Raw genomic sequence first — 15975 nt, forward strand, 5'->3', positions numbered from 1 at the left:
ATTAGTTTGTCAAGTTCAGGAAAGTCAGCCAAGTTAAGCTCTGAGGTATGTCTGGGACTGATGTAGTTTTCCCTCAGATACTTGTAAGGATTTTACACATAAATTAATGAATTAATCATGACAATGTTACAACACAGACTTCTAATAGTTCTCTAGTTGCATAGTTTCAAACTTATTCCTTTAAAGTTTTCAGAAACAAAAATTATGGCAAACAAATTGTATATGATTAGTAAAAAATCCTGTTACCTGGTCCTATTTAATAGTACTGCTTAAATAAAAAGCAGAAGTAAAAACAATACAAAAACTCTAAATTAGTTATAAAAAATTATGTAACCTAATAAATGGTAGGTTACTTAATAAATTAGAAGAAGATGTATAATCATCCAAAAGTTGCTTATTAATGAACAGATGTCTGGAACTGATATCTGGAAGGAGATTTTTCAAGGTTACATATTGGGATCAGAACTTGATCCTCTTTTATTGACCTATTAATACAATTTGGGTAGTGAGATATCAATCCCATCAAATGTATAGCTCAACGCTGGGATTCAAATAACTTAAAGAGAGCTGCATAACAAGTCATTGTTTTATTAGCTATCCATTGGTGAACAATAAACCTGCTACAACAATTTTATCTGCTCATGATACTGTTGGTCAGCATTTGGATTGGGCTGAACTGGGTGATTTCTTTTTCTTCTGACCTTCCCTGGTACCACTGATACAGCTGCTGTCTGCTGGAGAGTTGTCTGGCGCCTAGTAGTGCTAAGGTGCCTCAGCTGAACAGCATGTCCTTGGTCCTCATAATCTTACCTCCAGTTAGCTGGCTTGGGCATGCTTACACGGCAACAGTATGTCCAAATAGGACAAGAGCAAGTAGCAAGGCCTCTTGGGGCCTGCACTTGGAAGCCATACAACCTGTGTTCCATAATATTCTGTTGTTCAAACAAGTCAAAAGCCTAGCCCAGATCCAAAGGGTAAAAAAATAAATTCCACCTATCAAAGAGAGAAGGTAAAAATAATGTGTGGCCATTTTAAATGTAGTGCAGTCTTTTCCTTGGCCACAGTTATTTATATTCTTCTTATATGCAAAACACACCATTTCCTAAGATCCCTGAAAACAGCAGTATATAATCAAGAGTTTTCTAAGAAAAAAAAAAAAAAGAAGCCTGGATTTGGAGCATTTGCTTATTTTTGTGGTATAAATACTACCATCATGCCTGATTTCAACATGGCATCACTGAATGCCAGTTGGGAAAAGATGTCTACGATAAGCTCTTAAAAGGAGTTATGAGCTGGAACCCACATAACACTGCCCACAAATCCCATTGAATCATAGCATTGGACTCAAATAGAACATATAAAAAATTGCATCTAGTTCAGATGTTTTATTAGTTCATTCTCACATTACTAGAAAGAACTACCTGAGACTGGGTAATTGATAAAGAAAAGGGGTTTAATAGACTCACAGGTCCACAGGCTATAAAGGAAGCATGGCTAGGAGGCCTCAGGAAACTTAAAATTATGGTAGAAGATGAAGGGGAAGCAAGCACGCCTTACTGTGGTGGAGCAGGAGAGAGAGAAAGAGCGCCTGTGACGAGAAAAGTGCCACACACTTTTAAACCAACAGATCTCATGAGAACTCACTATCATGAGAACAGCAAGGGGGAAATTCACCCCCATGATCCAATCACCTCCCACCATATCCCCCCCTGCAACACTGGGTATTACAATTCAACGAGATTTGGGTGGGGATACAGCCCAACCATATCAGATGTAGATGGTGCTTCTTGATTATGGCTTCCCTTGATTTGTAGACCTATAAAAATATGCATTATCTGCTTCCTTATTCCCAATGCACGATACGGAGATGATGGCATAATAACTACTGTAGGCAGTGCCATTCAAAAAGAGAAGGAACAAAAATTCCATGGCAGACACTGGAGCACAGCAATATAGAAAGAACACACAGTATCAGGTTTTTATACTCTAGGAGCTGAAAATATTCTGTGATTAAAGCTCTGTTTTGCTCCTTGGGACTAACTCTCTAGTCCACTGTTGTCCTTAGATATTGGTTTGCCCTTTGGGCTTTGACTCTGCCTGCTAGAATGTTTGCTCTGCACTCTGCAATGTCTTTCCTATTCCAAAGGACATGTTCTGTACTTTCTACTGAGATCCTTTCTCATCTTGTTTCCTGCTTGGTGAAAATTGCGGGGCCTGGGGTTCTGTTTTTATTTTGTACTGCCTGTCCACTTGTTTGTCAAGGTGCTACAACTTCCTACAAATTATTCTGGCTTCCCTATGTATCTAATTATAGTCTACTCCATTCAACAGAAATCACACCCACGATTCTTTATGTGGCGTCTTTCTTAGACTTTTTCAGAGCCACTTTGGAATTAGGCATCCATGTAATGATGCTCTTAATTTCTTAAATGCCTTTTTGTCTATCTGAAAGGGTTTGCTACACACCAACTTAAGTCTTTCAGAGAGTTTAGCAAAGGGTCTTACAGCCACAATTTTGGTTTGACGTTTGTGCTGAGGTGGTATCTTTATTTAAAACGTCTTTGTCTATTGGAAATGCCAGAGATTAGATACTGTTTTGTTTTGTAAACTATCAAGTCCTGGGCCCCCATTATTTCTTCTAAATTATTCTGGCAAAATAAACATCTCCTATTTGAGTTCATCTATCTTTTCTCAGCCATTATTAAATGAAGTTTACAAAGATGTTTGTATGTATGTCTTCTCAGTCATATTTACTAGTTATTAGTACAGTACAATAAGTACCACATAGGCATATGAAGAATGGCAAAAGTAACACTGTAGTGGCCAATTAGTGCAGAAGAGTCAACTAAGCTGAGTTCTAAGAATGAGTAGAATTTGGTCAGGGTAAGCCTAAGGAGCACATGGAATTCTTATGTAGTTCAAAATGGCTTCTGTATGGATTGCTAGAAGGTACTGTTAGCTGGGACTCCATTATGTTAGAATTTGTACCCTATCCTGAAAGCAGTAAGGGGAGGGTGCCTGGAATGTTTAGAACAAGGGAAAGACATATCAGACCTGCAGTTGTAAAGTTCACCCTGGAATTAGTGTGGAGAATGAAACATTAGAGGAGTCAGGAGACTGCCCCAGCCATTCAGGCATGAAAGGAGGGTGTAGCCTGAACAGGGTCAATGGCATTGGTACTAGGGCAACAAAGTTACCCTTTAAAACTATTTAGGGTGCACAATGTCAGAATTTAGTGTTGACACAGAATGTTGGAGCAAACAAGAATGACTCCCAGGTTTCAGGTTTGGGCAAATGACAAGGAGATGATGCACTTACCATGAAGGGACATTAGAGTAGGTTTGACATGAAATATTGTAAGTTCAGCTTCAGATGGGCTGCATGAGAGGAACTGATAACATGTCTGAGTGGGAATGTCCTCTCTCCCTTGTTCCCTTTCTCATGATGAGGTCAGTCAGCTCCCCTTCACTTCCACCTTGAGTGAAAATAGTCTGAGGCCCTCACCAGATGCAGATGCTGGCACCATGCTATACAGCCTGCAGAACTGTGAGCCAAATAAACCTCTTCCTTTATACATTACCCAGTCTCAGGTATTCGTTTATAGCAACATAAACAAACTAAGACATCCGCCTTTGAAATTCAGAAGAAGGTTTCATGGATTTAGATAGAATAGGGAAGTGCCTGTGAGTCGTAACTACAATAGGATTTGAGGGGAAAACCCCACATGATTTAATTTTCAGATGTTTGCCTCTGACTTAATCCTGAGGATTGACACAAACATCACTAGTCATAAGATGTAGTCATCAGTGGAGCTTTACTGGGGAAATCTGTAGGGCAAAGAATCAGCAGAACACAAGTCAAGCTCAGTGTCTCACATGTTATAGGAAGGCACACTAAGGCAGGCAGGTCTGAGTACATTGTGGATTATGATCAGGAGAGAGGCCTCATGCCTCTGCTGCCATTTAAAATGTTTACAATGATGTTAGTTGCTTTTCAGTCAGGTAAATTGACCTTCTTGGAATTTGAACTTCAGACCCTTAAGGGAGTTTGCATACAAAAGCCAAGTGTGTGTAGAAATCCCAGTTCCATTGTTGGTGAGCCAGCTCATTGCCAACATACAAAAGGGAACGGGGGAAGGAAGTCTATCTGGGTTGTCCAGCAGACAAAGACTTAATTCTCCTTAACAAATGGTTCACTTCCTCTGTCTTTCCAATTGGGCACCACTTCCCTTGGCCCACTAAAGTAAATCTAGGAAGCATTCATTTTGATCCAAAACGGCCTTGATAGACTAGGTTTTTCAAAGACTAACAAGAATTTAGCTCGGTTTGGAAGGCATATTTTTTCTCTTTGTTATTCCTATGAATAACTATGAGCCTATCTTTTTTTCCTCACTTGGGAAAAAAATATGGGCATGTGTGAGTATGTATGTGTATAAAATATAAAAAAAAATACGTCTCTTGGCCTCCCTGTTGTTTCTTAGATCTAAACAAATATTAATGAGTCATTTAATGTCTATATTCTCTTCAGATACAATTTTAGTGACTTGGGGTAAATATATTATTTAGAAGTGTACACCTCAGAAATGCCAGCTCCTATCTGGGATGTGTGGATGAATATCAATACTCTATTTGCAAAGCCAATGATTAAGATTGCAGACTGAGGAAGGAAAGGGAATTGCTATTAGAAACCCCAAATCACACTTGTGGGAAATGGCAAAATGAAATTAGAATCTAGGTGATCTGACTGTAGTACCAGTGTTCTTTAGCACTTTTAACTACTGCTTCTAAATATTTGGACAGAAGGCATTTGAGCCAGTATGTGTGTGTACTTGCTAATTATATGTATAACACATGCTCTGTTATGAGCTATAAAATTCCAAGCCCTTGGTCATATTACAGAATGGGCTCTAGTGTATTCTAGATTCTCAACTAAGGCTATGGAAAGTGTTGATGTTAGAAGTGTACCTACTCCAGTTCTGTGGATAGGTACTCAATATACTCAGATTTAAAGGTCTTTGGTGGTGGAAAGGTCAGAATATTTATTGTAGAATTATTTCATGAAATACATTTTAATTATTTTTTAAAATTCATGAATATTTTTTCCTGATAAATATTTTTAACTACTTTCAATCTATTTTTTTTTCATTTTTGAAATGAAATAAAATATTTTCTTATTTGTAAGAGAGAATGGTAATGGAATTGTTAAATTTATATTTTCTTATTTACCTAATGAAAGTAGTACTTTGTAGTAGGCAGTGAAGTAAAAGCTCCTTTTGAATTTTTAAGGCTTGGAGCATATTCATTAAACATATTCTTGGTGTCAGTGTTAATTTTCCATTTTAAAGATTCTCTTCAATTAGCTTTCAAATGTCAATTCATTTTGGAAAATACAACAAAATCTGAATATGAATTTATGTTAAAACAAAGAACATGCTCAACAAGAAATCTACAGGTGCTAATGTTTAAAATACATGCTCTTAGTCTGCAAATCATTATGAAACAGAAATTGTACATTTAATTCACCTGGGCTGTGTACGTAAACCTTCATGGAAGTATACCTATAACCTTGGTAAACTTCCACCATATAAAATACAGGAGGTGATGGATACAAAGTAGTAAGAGTTTAAGAGGTAACTTTCTTATCTAAACTAAAGGTGTTAACCGCAGCCTGTAAGGCTAACAAAAATATTGTTTATCATAGGCTTTGATGTTGAATACTGCAGGCTAAGCTGAACTGTGTGTATGCTTTTTCTATCAGAATGCCTACTTTAAATGCATTGATACTATTTCTGTCAATCACATTGTTTCTCCAAACAGTGAAGAGGAAAGAGTCAAATATGGGTTCGGCATATTCGTGGAAATTAGACATTTACCCCAGCAGGAGCTGATTTTGCAGTTCTGACCCTGGTGCATGTGTAATTATGTAGTTTCTATGTGAAGATAAGATTTTGCTAACTCTTCTTTATGCATTTAACCACTCTCTACTCTGCTCACACATTAACATATTACATAAACATTACTCTTCTCTTTCTTGTAATGTCTATGTTCCCTTACCTAATGCATGAACCATTCAAGTAATGCCTTTTGGTGTATGTATTGCTATAAAAATTATACATTTTTGCATCAGACAGATTTCAATTGGAATCCTAACCTTCTATCTTACTAACTGTGAAAAATGAAGTATTTAATTTACTAAACTTATTAGACACTAGGTTTTCTCACATTGGAAAAATAATTATCACATTTTTGTGTGTGTATAGTCATTACCAGTTTTGATGCTAATAATAACAATCAACAAGTCTTCAGCAATCCTATGAGGCAGACAGGTTTATTGTCTCATTTCACAGATAATGAAAGGAGTCTTGGTAACTAATTAGCCGATCTAGATTCCAAGCAGGTCTATGGATCTCATAGGCTCTGTAAAAGAACTGATACTATGATATAAATAATTGATCCTTGATACAGGATAGTGCTTACAAAATTTAAAGATTTCAAAACTAAAATATTTCTAAAATATCAAAATGAACAGTAATCAATGTAACAATTACTCATCTATTCACCAACAAGAATGGTCATACACTAATATTTGACATATTTTATCCAGATCTTCCTCTTTTTTAGTTTAAGAAAATAAACCAATGTAGATAGAGATGAAGTCTTATTTTGGCCTTCCTCTCCCCTTCTTTCATTTCCCAGAGGCACAGCCAGGGAGGTGGGGGGTTGAATCTAGGCATACACTCTGGTAAGGGGCTGCATCTCCTCCAAGAAGCTAGTTTACCTTTTAACATTTTGTTCAAAGGAATTGTATTGGCTAACAGAAGCCCTGATAAGTTTTTCTCCCCAGCCCCACCACCTCCCCTTCCTCTAACCCTGAGAAAACTACAGTTCTCTACCTACTTTTTCACTCTATATATGTATCTATAACAAGAGCATTATTGTTTTATGTCTTTAACATTTACTATGAATTGTATATTTGTATTTAAGTATAAATAAGAATAGTTAAAGTATACTTTCAGTATTTATTATTGATAAGACAAATGATACTATGATATTATTTTCCAACTTGTATTTTCATGCAACATTATGATTTCAAGATTCATCCAAATTGATACCTATAGATCAAATTTCATCATTTAATGCTACTATAATATGATATAAAATATGTACAATTTTGTTATTCATTTCCCTATCAATACTCACTTACATTGTTTGTAATTTTCAATTTTACTACGAATATTGGCACTAGGATAAAAATTTAGTAGTTCCCACCAGTTTTCCCAACTTTGCTGACCTCAAGTTCTACAATATTAATAGATTTCCACTCTTCTTAATTGCTGAGTGGAATCTTTTACCCATAATTAAAGTTTTATTCAGACTCCCATCTGAGTGTTTTTTGCTCCCTACTGGACTTGACAAATACTTGATTAATTCAGATTCTGACACTGGAACTCACACAGGAGTAAGACAAGCTCTGGATAGAAAAAGTGGAGTTGGCTTAGCTGGTAGTAAGTGTGTGCAGTCAAGTGGATTCGAGATGATGTCAGAGACAGCAAATGTTTAAAATTATTTTTTGACTGCTTACCTGCATTCCTGTGTTATAATAGGAAGAAAAATTGTCTTTGTCTTCAGTTTCTAGAACTGAGTTCCCAAAAGTCTCTCCTGAGTGCTAGGAATGTCTTTGTTATTCATGGCAAGTCTCTTCTCATCACACCTAAGTTTATGCTAAGGAGGTGTCTCAGGGCAGGAAAGAGGACCCTAGATGGCTTCAGAATGGAGGCTGGTCACCAGAAAGGCCACCCTCCAATCTCCAAAGAGGTGAGGGGGGCTAGAGATTGAGTTGAATCACTAATGGCCAATAATTTAATCAATTATTCCTAAGTAATGGAACTGTGATGAAAACTTTAAACAATGAGATTTAGGAGCTTTCAGGTTGGAAAACACATAGATGTGCTGACCAGGTGGTGCGTGGAGAGAGCATAGAAACTCTGCTTACCACCCACCCCTACACCTCACCTATGCATCTCTTCCATTTGGCTTTTCTTAGGCTATAACCTTTATAATAAAACTGTAATTGTAAAGTGTGATACTTACTTGAGTTCTGTGCATTGTTCTAGAGTATTATAAAACCCGAGGGGGTTGTGAAAACCCCATACTTTACAGCAGGCAGAAATGCAAGTAGTCTAAAGGCCCTGTTTATGACTGGCACCTGAAGTGTGTGCAGTCTAGTGGGACTGAGCCCTTAAATTGAGGGATCCATTTTATCTCTGGATGGTTAGCGTCAGAACTGAATTGAATTGTTGGATACTCAGTTGGTGTTAAAGAGTTGGAGAACTGGTTTCTCCTTGTAAAACCAAACAAACCCTTAGTAGAGCAAGCATAAGTTTCATGCACAAGTACAATGTCTGATCCATTCACCATTGAATACTTAGCACTAGATAATGATATATGTACAATAAACCTCTTATTTTATAAACCATGTTGGTCTGAGGACAAGTTAGAGAAATCAGCTAGCGTAATTAAGGGACTAGAGAAACATATAACCTACAGTGCTATTGTAGTCCATGAAACATGAAATATTATTGGGAAAAAAAAGTTTTGCTCAAAAGATTCTTCGATACTCTACTAATCCAGACAATAATAGAAAAATAGGAAGTTACAAGGTTATTACCTTTCTATAAGAGAACATTGTGAAAATTTGTATTTACTGTCAATTTTAGAGGTTTAAATGGGAATCATAAATGATTAATATTTAACCTGGAAAAGGAGAATAAGGCAGAATAAAAAGGATGGAAGAAAGAAGGTGACCTTAAACTTTAGTGCCCAAAAAATACTGGATGGGCCACTATGATTCCAGCAACACTATTTATCACTTGCATTGACATTCACCGAATATCCAACAATTCAATTCAATTCTGATGCTAACAATCCAGAGATAACATAAACCCCACAAGTTAAGGGCTCAGGCCCAGCAGACTACACACACATCAGGTGTCAGTCACAAAGGGGATCCACAAAAACAGAGAAATCCTAAAATAATATAAGAGCTGTTATTTATTTAACAGTATATGCTTTTATATTTGGTTTGCAGGCTAACCCCTCACTTTATGCTTTATTTTGGCCCATTTGTAAACTGGAGGTAAGAATAGCTCTCTTTTCCTGGAAATACCATAAACTTAACAGAATATAAACAGTAACATTTCCAATAATTTTTCTTTAAAAAGATCACTACTATAATTCATTTAGTTAAAATGACTTAAAATTAAATCTTATAAATAATAACTACTAAAAATTTACTTACCCAAAATACTGTCTTCTCCAGTATTTTATGTACCTAAACACCTGTCCTAATTTATTTTTTTCCCTTTTATTGCTAATCTTTTAATAATCACAAAATCCATTTCTACCATCTTCTCTTCCCTTACAACATGCTGATTGTTGGAAGGTATACATTTTGTTGCCTTCATGTCTCTAAATTGAATGGCCTTCCCCTCGTCCCCACTATTGGTACATTATTCAAGGCCTTGTTGCCTCTCATTCAACTAACACAAAATTTTCCTACCTGTTCCCCTTATCACGATTCTCTTCCTGTTTTGTATAAACTGAATATTTGTGTCCCCCGAAAAGTCACAGGTTGAAATCCTAAACCCTGCATGTGATATTAGGAGGTGAGGTCTTTGAGAGGTGACTAGCTCATAAGGGTGGAGCTCCCATGAATAGAATTAGTGACCTTATAAAAGAGAGCCCATATGAGCTGGGGTCCACTCAACTTGCTCCTATCACCATAGCTGGCACCCATCCACATGCACCAACTGTGAGTTTGGGAACTGACCTGCCCAACCCAATGCAGCCACCACTAATACCAGTGCAGACCTCTCCAGTCCCAAAGGGTTGTCCTACCAATGCTACTGCCATTGCCCATGCTACATCCACTGTCAAGGACTTGAGAACCTGCCACTCCACCCAACCCACTGGTGCCATTCTTAGCATTAAAGTAAGCCACCGGGAGGCCCAAGAATTGGCCTACCTGGATTCAGTAATACCAGTGCCAACATACACTGCCCTGTGGCCCAAGGCCAGGCACACTTAGCCCCGTAAAACTGAATCAGCAATAAAAGTCTCCCAACAGAGAAAAGTCCAGGACTGAATGGCTTCATTGCTGAATTCTACCAAACTTTCAAAGAAGAAATAAACTCTTCCCAAACTATTCCAGAAAAGTGAAGAGGAAAGAATTCTCCCTGATGCATTCTCTGATGCCAGAATTATCTGGATACAAAAACCAGACAAGGATGCAACAAAAACAAACAAAAAAACTACCGGCCAATATCCCTGATGAAGACAGATGCAAAAAATCGCAACAACTTGCTGGCAAACAAAATCCAATGCACGTTATGAAAATAATACACCATGGTCAAGTGGGATTTATCCCAAGGATGCAAGGATGGCTCAACATACATGAATCAATAAATGTGATATATCACATCAGCAGAACGAAGAACAAAACCTCAACAGCTGAAGAAAAAGCATTTGATAAAATTCAATATCCTTTCATGATAAAAACTGTCAACAAGCTAGGCAAAGAAGGAACATACGTCAACATAATAAAGGCCATATATAACAAACCCACAGCTAACATCATACTGAATGGGGAAAAGCTGAAGTATTTCCCCTAAGAACTGGAACAAGAAAAGGATGCTCACTTTTATCACTCATATTCAAAATACTTCTGGGCATCCGAGACAGAACAATCAGGCAAGAGAACGACATGAAAGACATCCAAACTGAAAAAGAGGAAGTAAAATGTTCCTTCTTCGCTGTTGATATAATCTTCTATCTAGAAAAATGTAGAGTTCACCAAAAGTCTTTCAGATGTCATAAATTAATCAAACCAGGATACAAGATCAAATATAAAAATCAGCGGCATTTATGTATGTCAATAATGAACTATCTAAAAAACAAATCAATAAGGCAATCTCATTTGTAATAGGTAAAAAATACGTAGGAATATATTTAACAAAGGACGTGAAAGAGCTCTACAAGGAAAACTGTAAAACATAGGTGAAAGAAATCAAAGAGGACACATACAAATGGAAAGACATTCCATGCACAAAGATCAGAAAAAAACAAATGTTGTTAAAATGACTATGCTGCCCAAAGCAGTCTGCAAATTCAAGGTAATTCCTATCAAAACACCAATGTCATTTTTAACAGAAATAGAAAAAAAAAAATCCCTAAAATTTGTATGGAACCCAAGAAGAGACTGAATAGCCAAAGAGATCCTAAGCAAAAAGAACAAAGCTGGAAGCATCATACTACCTAACTTCAAAATATATTACCAGGCTGTAGTAACTAGAACATCATGATAGTGGTATAAAAACAGACAAAAACCAATGGAACAAAATTGAGAATCCAGAAATAAATCTGCATGTTTATAGACAATGTATTTTTGACAAAGGTACCAAAAATATACATTGGGGAAAAGATACTTTCTTCAATAAATGGTGCTGGGAAAATTGGATATTTATATACAGAAGAATGAAACTATACACCTATCTGTAACTATAAAATCAACTCACAATACATTACAGAATTAAATGTAAGACCCCAAACGATAAAACTAGTAGAAAAAAACATAGTGAAAGCACTTCAGGACATTGGTCTAGGCAAAAGTACAGGCAAAAAATAGAAAATAAGGTTCAAAAAATAGACAAATGGGACTGCATTAAACTAAAAAGCTTCCACACAGCAAGAGAAACAGTCAACAAAGAAACAACCTGATGAATGGGATAAAATATTTACAAGCTATTTATCTGACAAAGGGCTAATATCCAGAATGTACAAGCAACTCAACAACAATAACAACAACAAAAGACACAAATAGTCCTATTAAAATGTGGGCAAAATACATGAATAGACATTTCTCAAAATAATACATACAAATGGCCAATATTACTAATTACTTGGGAAATGCAAATCAAAGCTAAAATGAAATACCTTCTTGCCCAAATTAGAATGGCCATTATAAAAAAGAAAAAATAATAATAGACGCTGGCAAGGATGCAGAGAAAAGGGAAATCTTATACACTATTTATGGGTATATAAATCAGTACAGCCATTATGGACAACAGTATGCAGATTTCTCAGAGAACTAAAAGTGGAACTACCATATGATCCAGTAATCTCACTACTAAGTATTTATTCAAAGGAAAAGATATGAGTATATCAAAGGCATACCTGTACTTTCATATTTACTATAGCACTACTCAACGATAGCAAAGATATGGAATTAACCTAAGTGTTCATCAACAGGTGAATAGGTAAAAATAAAGTATATATACACGATGCAATAGTATTGCCCATAAAAAATAATAAAATGTCATGCACAGCAACATGAATGGAATTAGAACTCACTATGTCAAGCAAAATAAGCTAGATGCAGAAAGACAATTTTTTAATGTTGTCATTCACATGTGGGAGTTAAGAAAGTTGGTCTCATGGAGGTAGTGAATAGAATAACAGATACCAGCGTCTGGGAAGAGTGTGTGGGTGGGAGGTGGGGACAAAGAGAGATTGGTCAATGGTTGAAAACCTGTAGTCAAACAAAAGGTATATATTCAAATATTCCTTAGCAGAGTAGGGTAACCATAGTTAGTGACAATATATATTTCAAAAGAGCTAAAAGAGAAGACTTTAAATGGTCTCAAAACACAGAAATGATAAATACTTGAAGTGATGGACACTCCAAATACTCTAACATTATCATTACACATTCTGTGCATACAAAATAATATCAAATGTATCCCATCGATATTTAAAATATTGTATATCAATATAAAAAGGAGAAGAGGGAGCTAGGGGAAAAGAAACAACAAGCAAAAAGCAAAATATAGCTACTATTTGTCCATATATTTTTGACTGAGCCCATAAAGCAAGTCATTCAGTAAAAAACTGAGTGATACTTCTGAATGTTGCATAATTCCCTATTGTTTTATTTTCAGAGAGAAATGCTTCAGTATAAAGCTAAGAAAAAAAACTCTGTCATTTATCCTTAAATAGGAAAGAAAGAGGAGAAACATTTCACAGGTTACCCGAGATAAATTACAAATATAAAAATTTAAACTTTTTTGGTCTAATTAATACAATGCATTCGATTAGAAAAACATTTATTAAATTGGTATACGTATCTATGAGTCTTTAAAAGTTGAAAGAAAATATTATAAGGGATATATTTGGAATAAGAATGTATGCTATGAAATTCTCTATTGCATGAAATGAGTAACTGAATTGGTGAACTAATGAGTATTAGACTTAAGGTTATCAATTATCAGTGATGAATTGTCATCTACTCCAGTTGCAGAACTGAAAGTGAATACTTGACTTCTTCCTTTTTGAATACCTTTGAGAAAGAATTTTGTCAACAGTGTGATCACGTAGAAATGTGATGTTCTGCACTTCTGATTCTCTTGATCAGTAAGACACTGTACTAAGAGAAAAAGCAAAATTTTGAAAGATGACTAAAACCTCAGATATATACATTAATATTCAACTAAACTCAGATAACTTGATTCTCCACAATATTTGAAGACTTCTTAGCAAAAAATAAAGTTTTAGACTTCAGAAAAAATAAAAAGGAGAGCTCCCAGAAAGTTACATTGCCCCTTTCTGCCATGTAGGACACAGCAACAAGGCACCATCTATGAACCAGATATTTGGCCCAAACAAGTTGCCAAATCTGCCAGTACCTTGACTTTGGACGTCGCAGCTCCAGAACTATAAGCAATAAATGTTTGTCATTTAAGCTATGCATATTTTTGTTATATTTTGATATTTTTGTTATAGTAGCTCAAATGAACTAAGATGCTTTCTCTAATCATTTTGTATGAATTGTCAGACTGGCACTTGTTAAATTTTAGCCTACCTTTTAACATTTTATTCTCATTTCTTTTTTTCTTTTACCAACATCCTCCCCAGGATTTCCCACTTTTAGATTTTCAATATTTTCCTATGTCTTTTATTCTGTCATTATCTCCCACCTAGAACACCTTTCTCTTCCACTGTACAAGCCAGTCAAAATTTGATCCATACTCCAAGACCTGTATTAAAGATTGTCTCACTCGTGAAGTCTTTTCTGACCATTCATTAACATCCTTGGACCTAATCAGAGGACTCCTCCTTGCTTGCACTCACTTAATAAATTGAGTATAATTATTCTTCGAGAGACTGTTACTCGTGCTCCCAAAAGTCAGTATCAGGTGCTTATTGAGCCTGTGGGCCTGGAGTCACTGCTTGGATTTAGAATCTGGCTTGGCTGCTTACTGTGTGACTCTCTTAACTTCTCTGTACTTTCATTTTCTCACCTGTAAAATAGAAATAATGAGAGAACCTTCATAGAGTTGTGGCAAGGATTAATTGAGCTAATGCTTACATAGTTTTAAAACTTTGCCTATCATGTAGTAAATGTCAGCTGTTATTACTTGTCTCCCTTCTGTCTTCCCAAATCATCACCATTTTGACTCTGTATCTATCTATCTATCTATCTATCTATCTATCTATCTATCTATCTATCTATCTATCTATCTATCTATCTCTAGTTCTGTTTCTCTGGAGAGAGAACCCTAACACCCTCCTTTTCTATAATATACAATTCTCAGAAGCATTTTCTTGGTTACTTGTTAATCATCTTTCAGATCTCAGTGTGAGTTGAGTTCCTTTGTTCTACTCTCTAAATCAAAGATCAAGATTTCTGTCTCTTTGAATACTTATCTCAACTTCAGTCAACATGCAATTGTTAATTAGATAATTTATTCAGGAAATATTTATTGAATTATTGTACCATGCACGGTTCCAAGCTTTGAACACATGGCAGTGGCACAGCCTCATACTATATATTAGTGTAATTACCTGATTAATATCTATTCACTCCTTTATATTATAAGTTTATGAAAGCAAGGACCTTGCTGTATTACCAAAGTGTCACTGAATCCTAATTCAATGCTTCAGGCATGATAAATGTTAATGAATGAATAAGGTTTTTGAAAGGCAGGAACATTGTGTTGACCTTACTCATAGTATCTTTCATAGGATTGTGCACATCCACACACTAAGATGTTCTACATTCAGTTAGAGTTTTGTACGTTTTAATATGTGTACTGTTTTCATGCTACCTTAAGCTCCTTATAATTATGGGTACTAAATAGAGTACAATCAAATGGCATTCAAAATAATTAGAAGAGTTAATTTGGGGATCATAGTTTTCTACTAGAAAAAAGATTTAATTAAAATGTATTACAGAAGGCCAGATTTCTCTGTTTAGATGAGTAATTCTTCCTGAATCAGGGTAAAAATCATGTCACTTTATAGATGCTATAAGTCTTATGTTCCACAGGAAGGGTGGGAAGGAATCCAGCGCCCTTAAGAACTTGCTATTGTCTAGGCACCTTAGGCATTAGATCTTACAAAAGCTCTGGGAGGTTGATTTTTATCATTAGCTCATTTTAAGTCATGATAAGACAGAGACTTAGAGATGTTGCATAATCTTCTCTGCCTAGATCCCTAGAGTCATCTACTAGTAAAGTTGGGAATTAGAAACCAAGCCTGTTGGACAGAAGCCAAGGCCCATCCCAGTCAACAGAATGGGAGAGATGACACACCATTTTATCCTCATTCAAATAACCCCTTTGGGGTCAGAATCTCCTAACTTCTCTAAAGGAAAGTATTATAGGAGAGTGCTGACCAGGTGGAAAGACTCACAGAATCAGATACACACACACACACACACACACACACACACACACACACGCACATGTGTATATATAGATTGTATGCACTGTATATACATACACTTCAAAATATACTCCTATTGTAAATTAGGCAACACAATTAGAGAACATGTAAACATGAACATGTACTTTTTTTTGGTTTGTGTATTTGATTAAGCCAAGCCTGGGACAGATGGCATCTAAACTGGAGTAACATGGTG

This window comes from Mandrillus leucophaeus, unplaced genomic scaffold (assembly GCF_000951045.1).
Source record: "Mandrillus leucophaeus isolate KB7577 unplaced genomic scaffold, Mleu.le_1.0 Scaffold116, whole genome shotgun sequence".
Taxonomy (NCBI): domain Eukaryota; kingdom Metazoa; phylum Chordata; class Mammalia; order Primates; family Cercopithecidae; genus Mandrillus; species Mandrillus leucophaeus.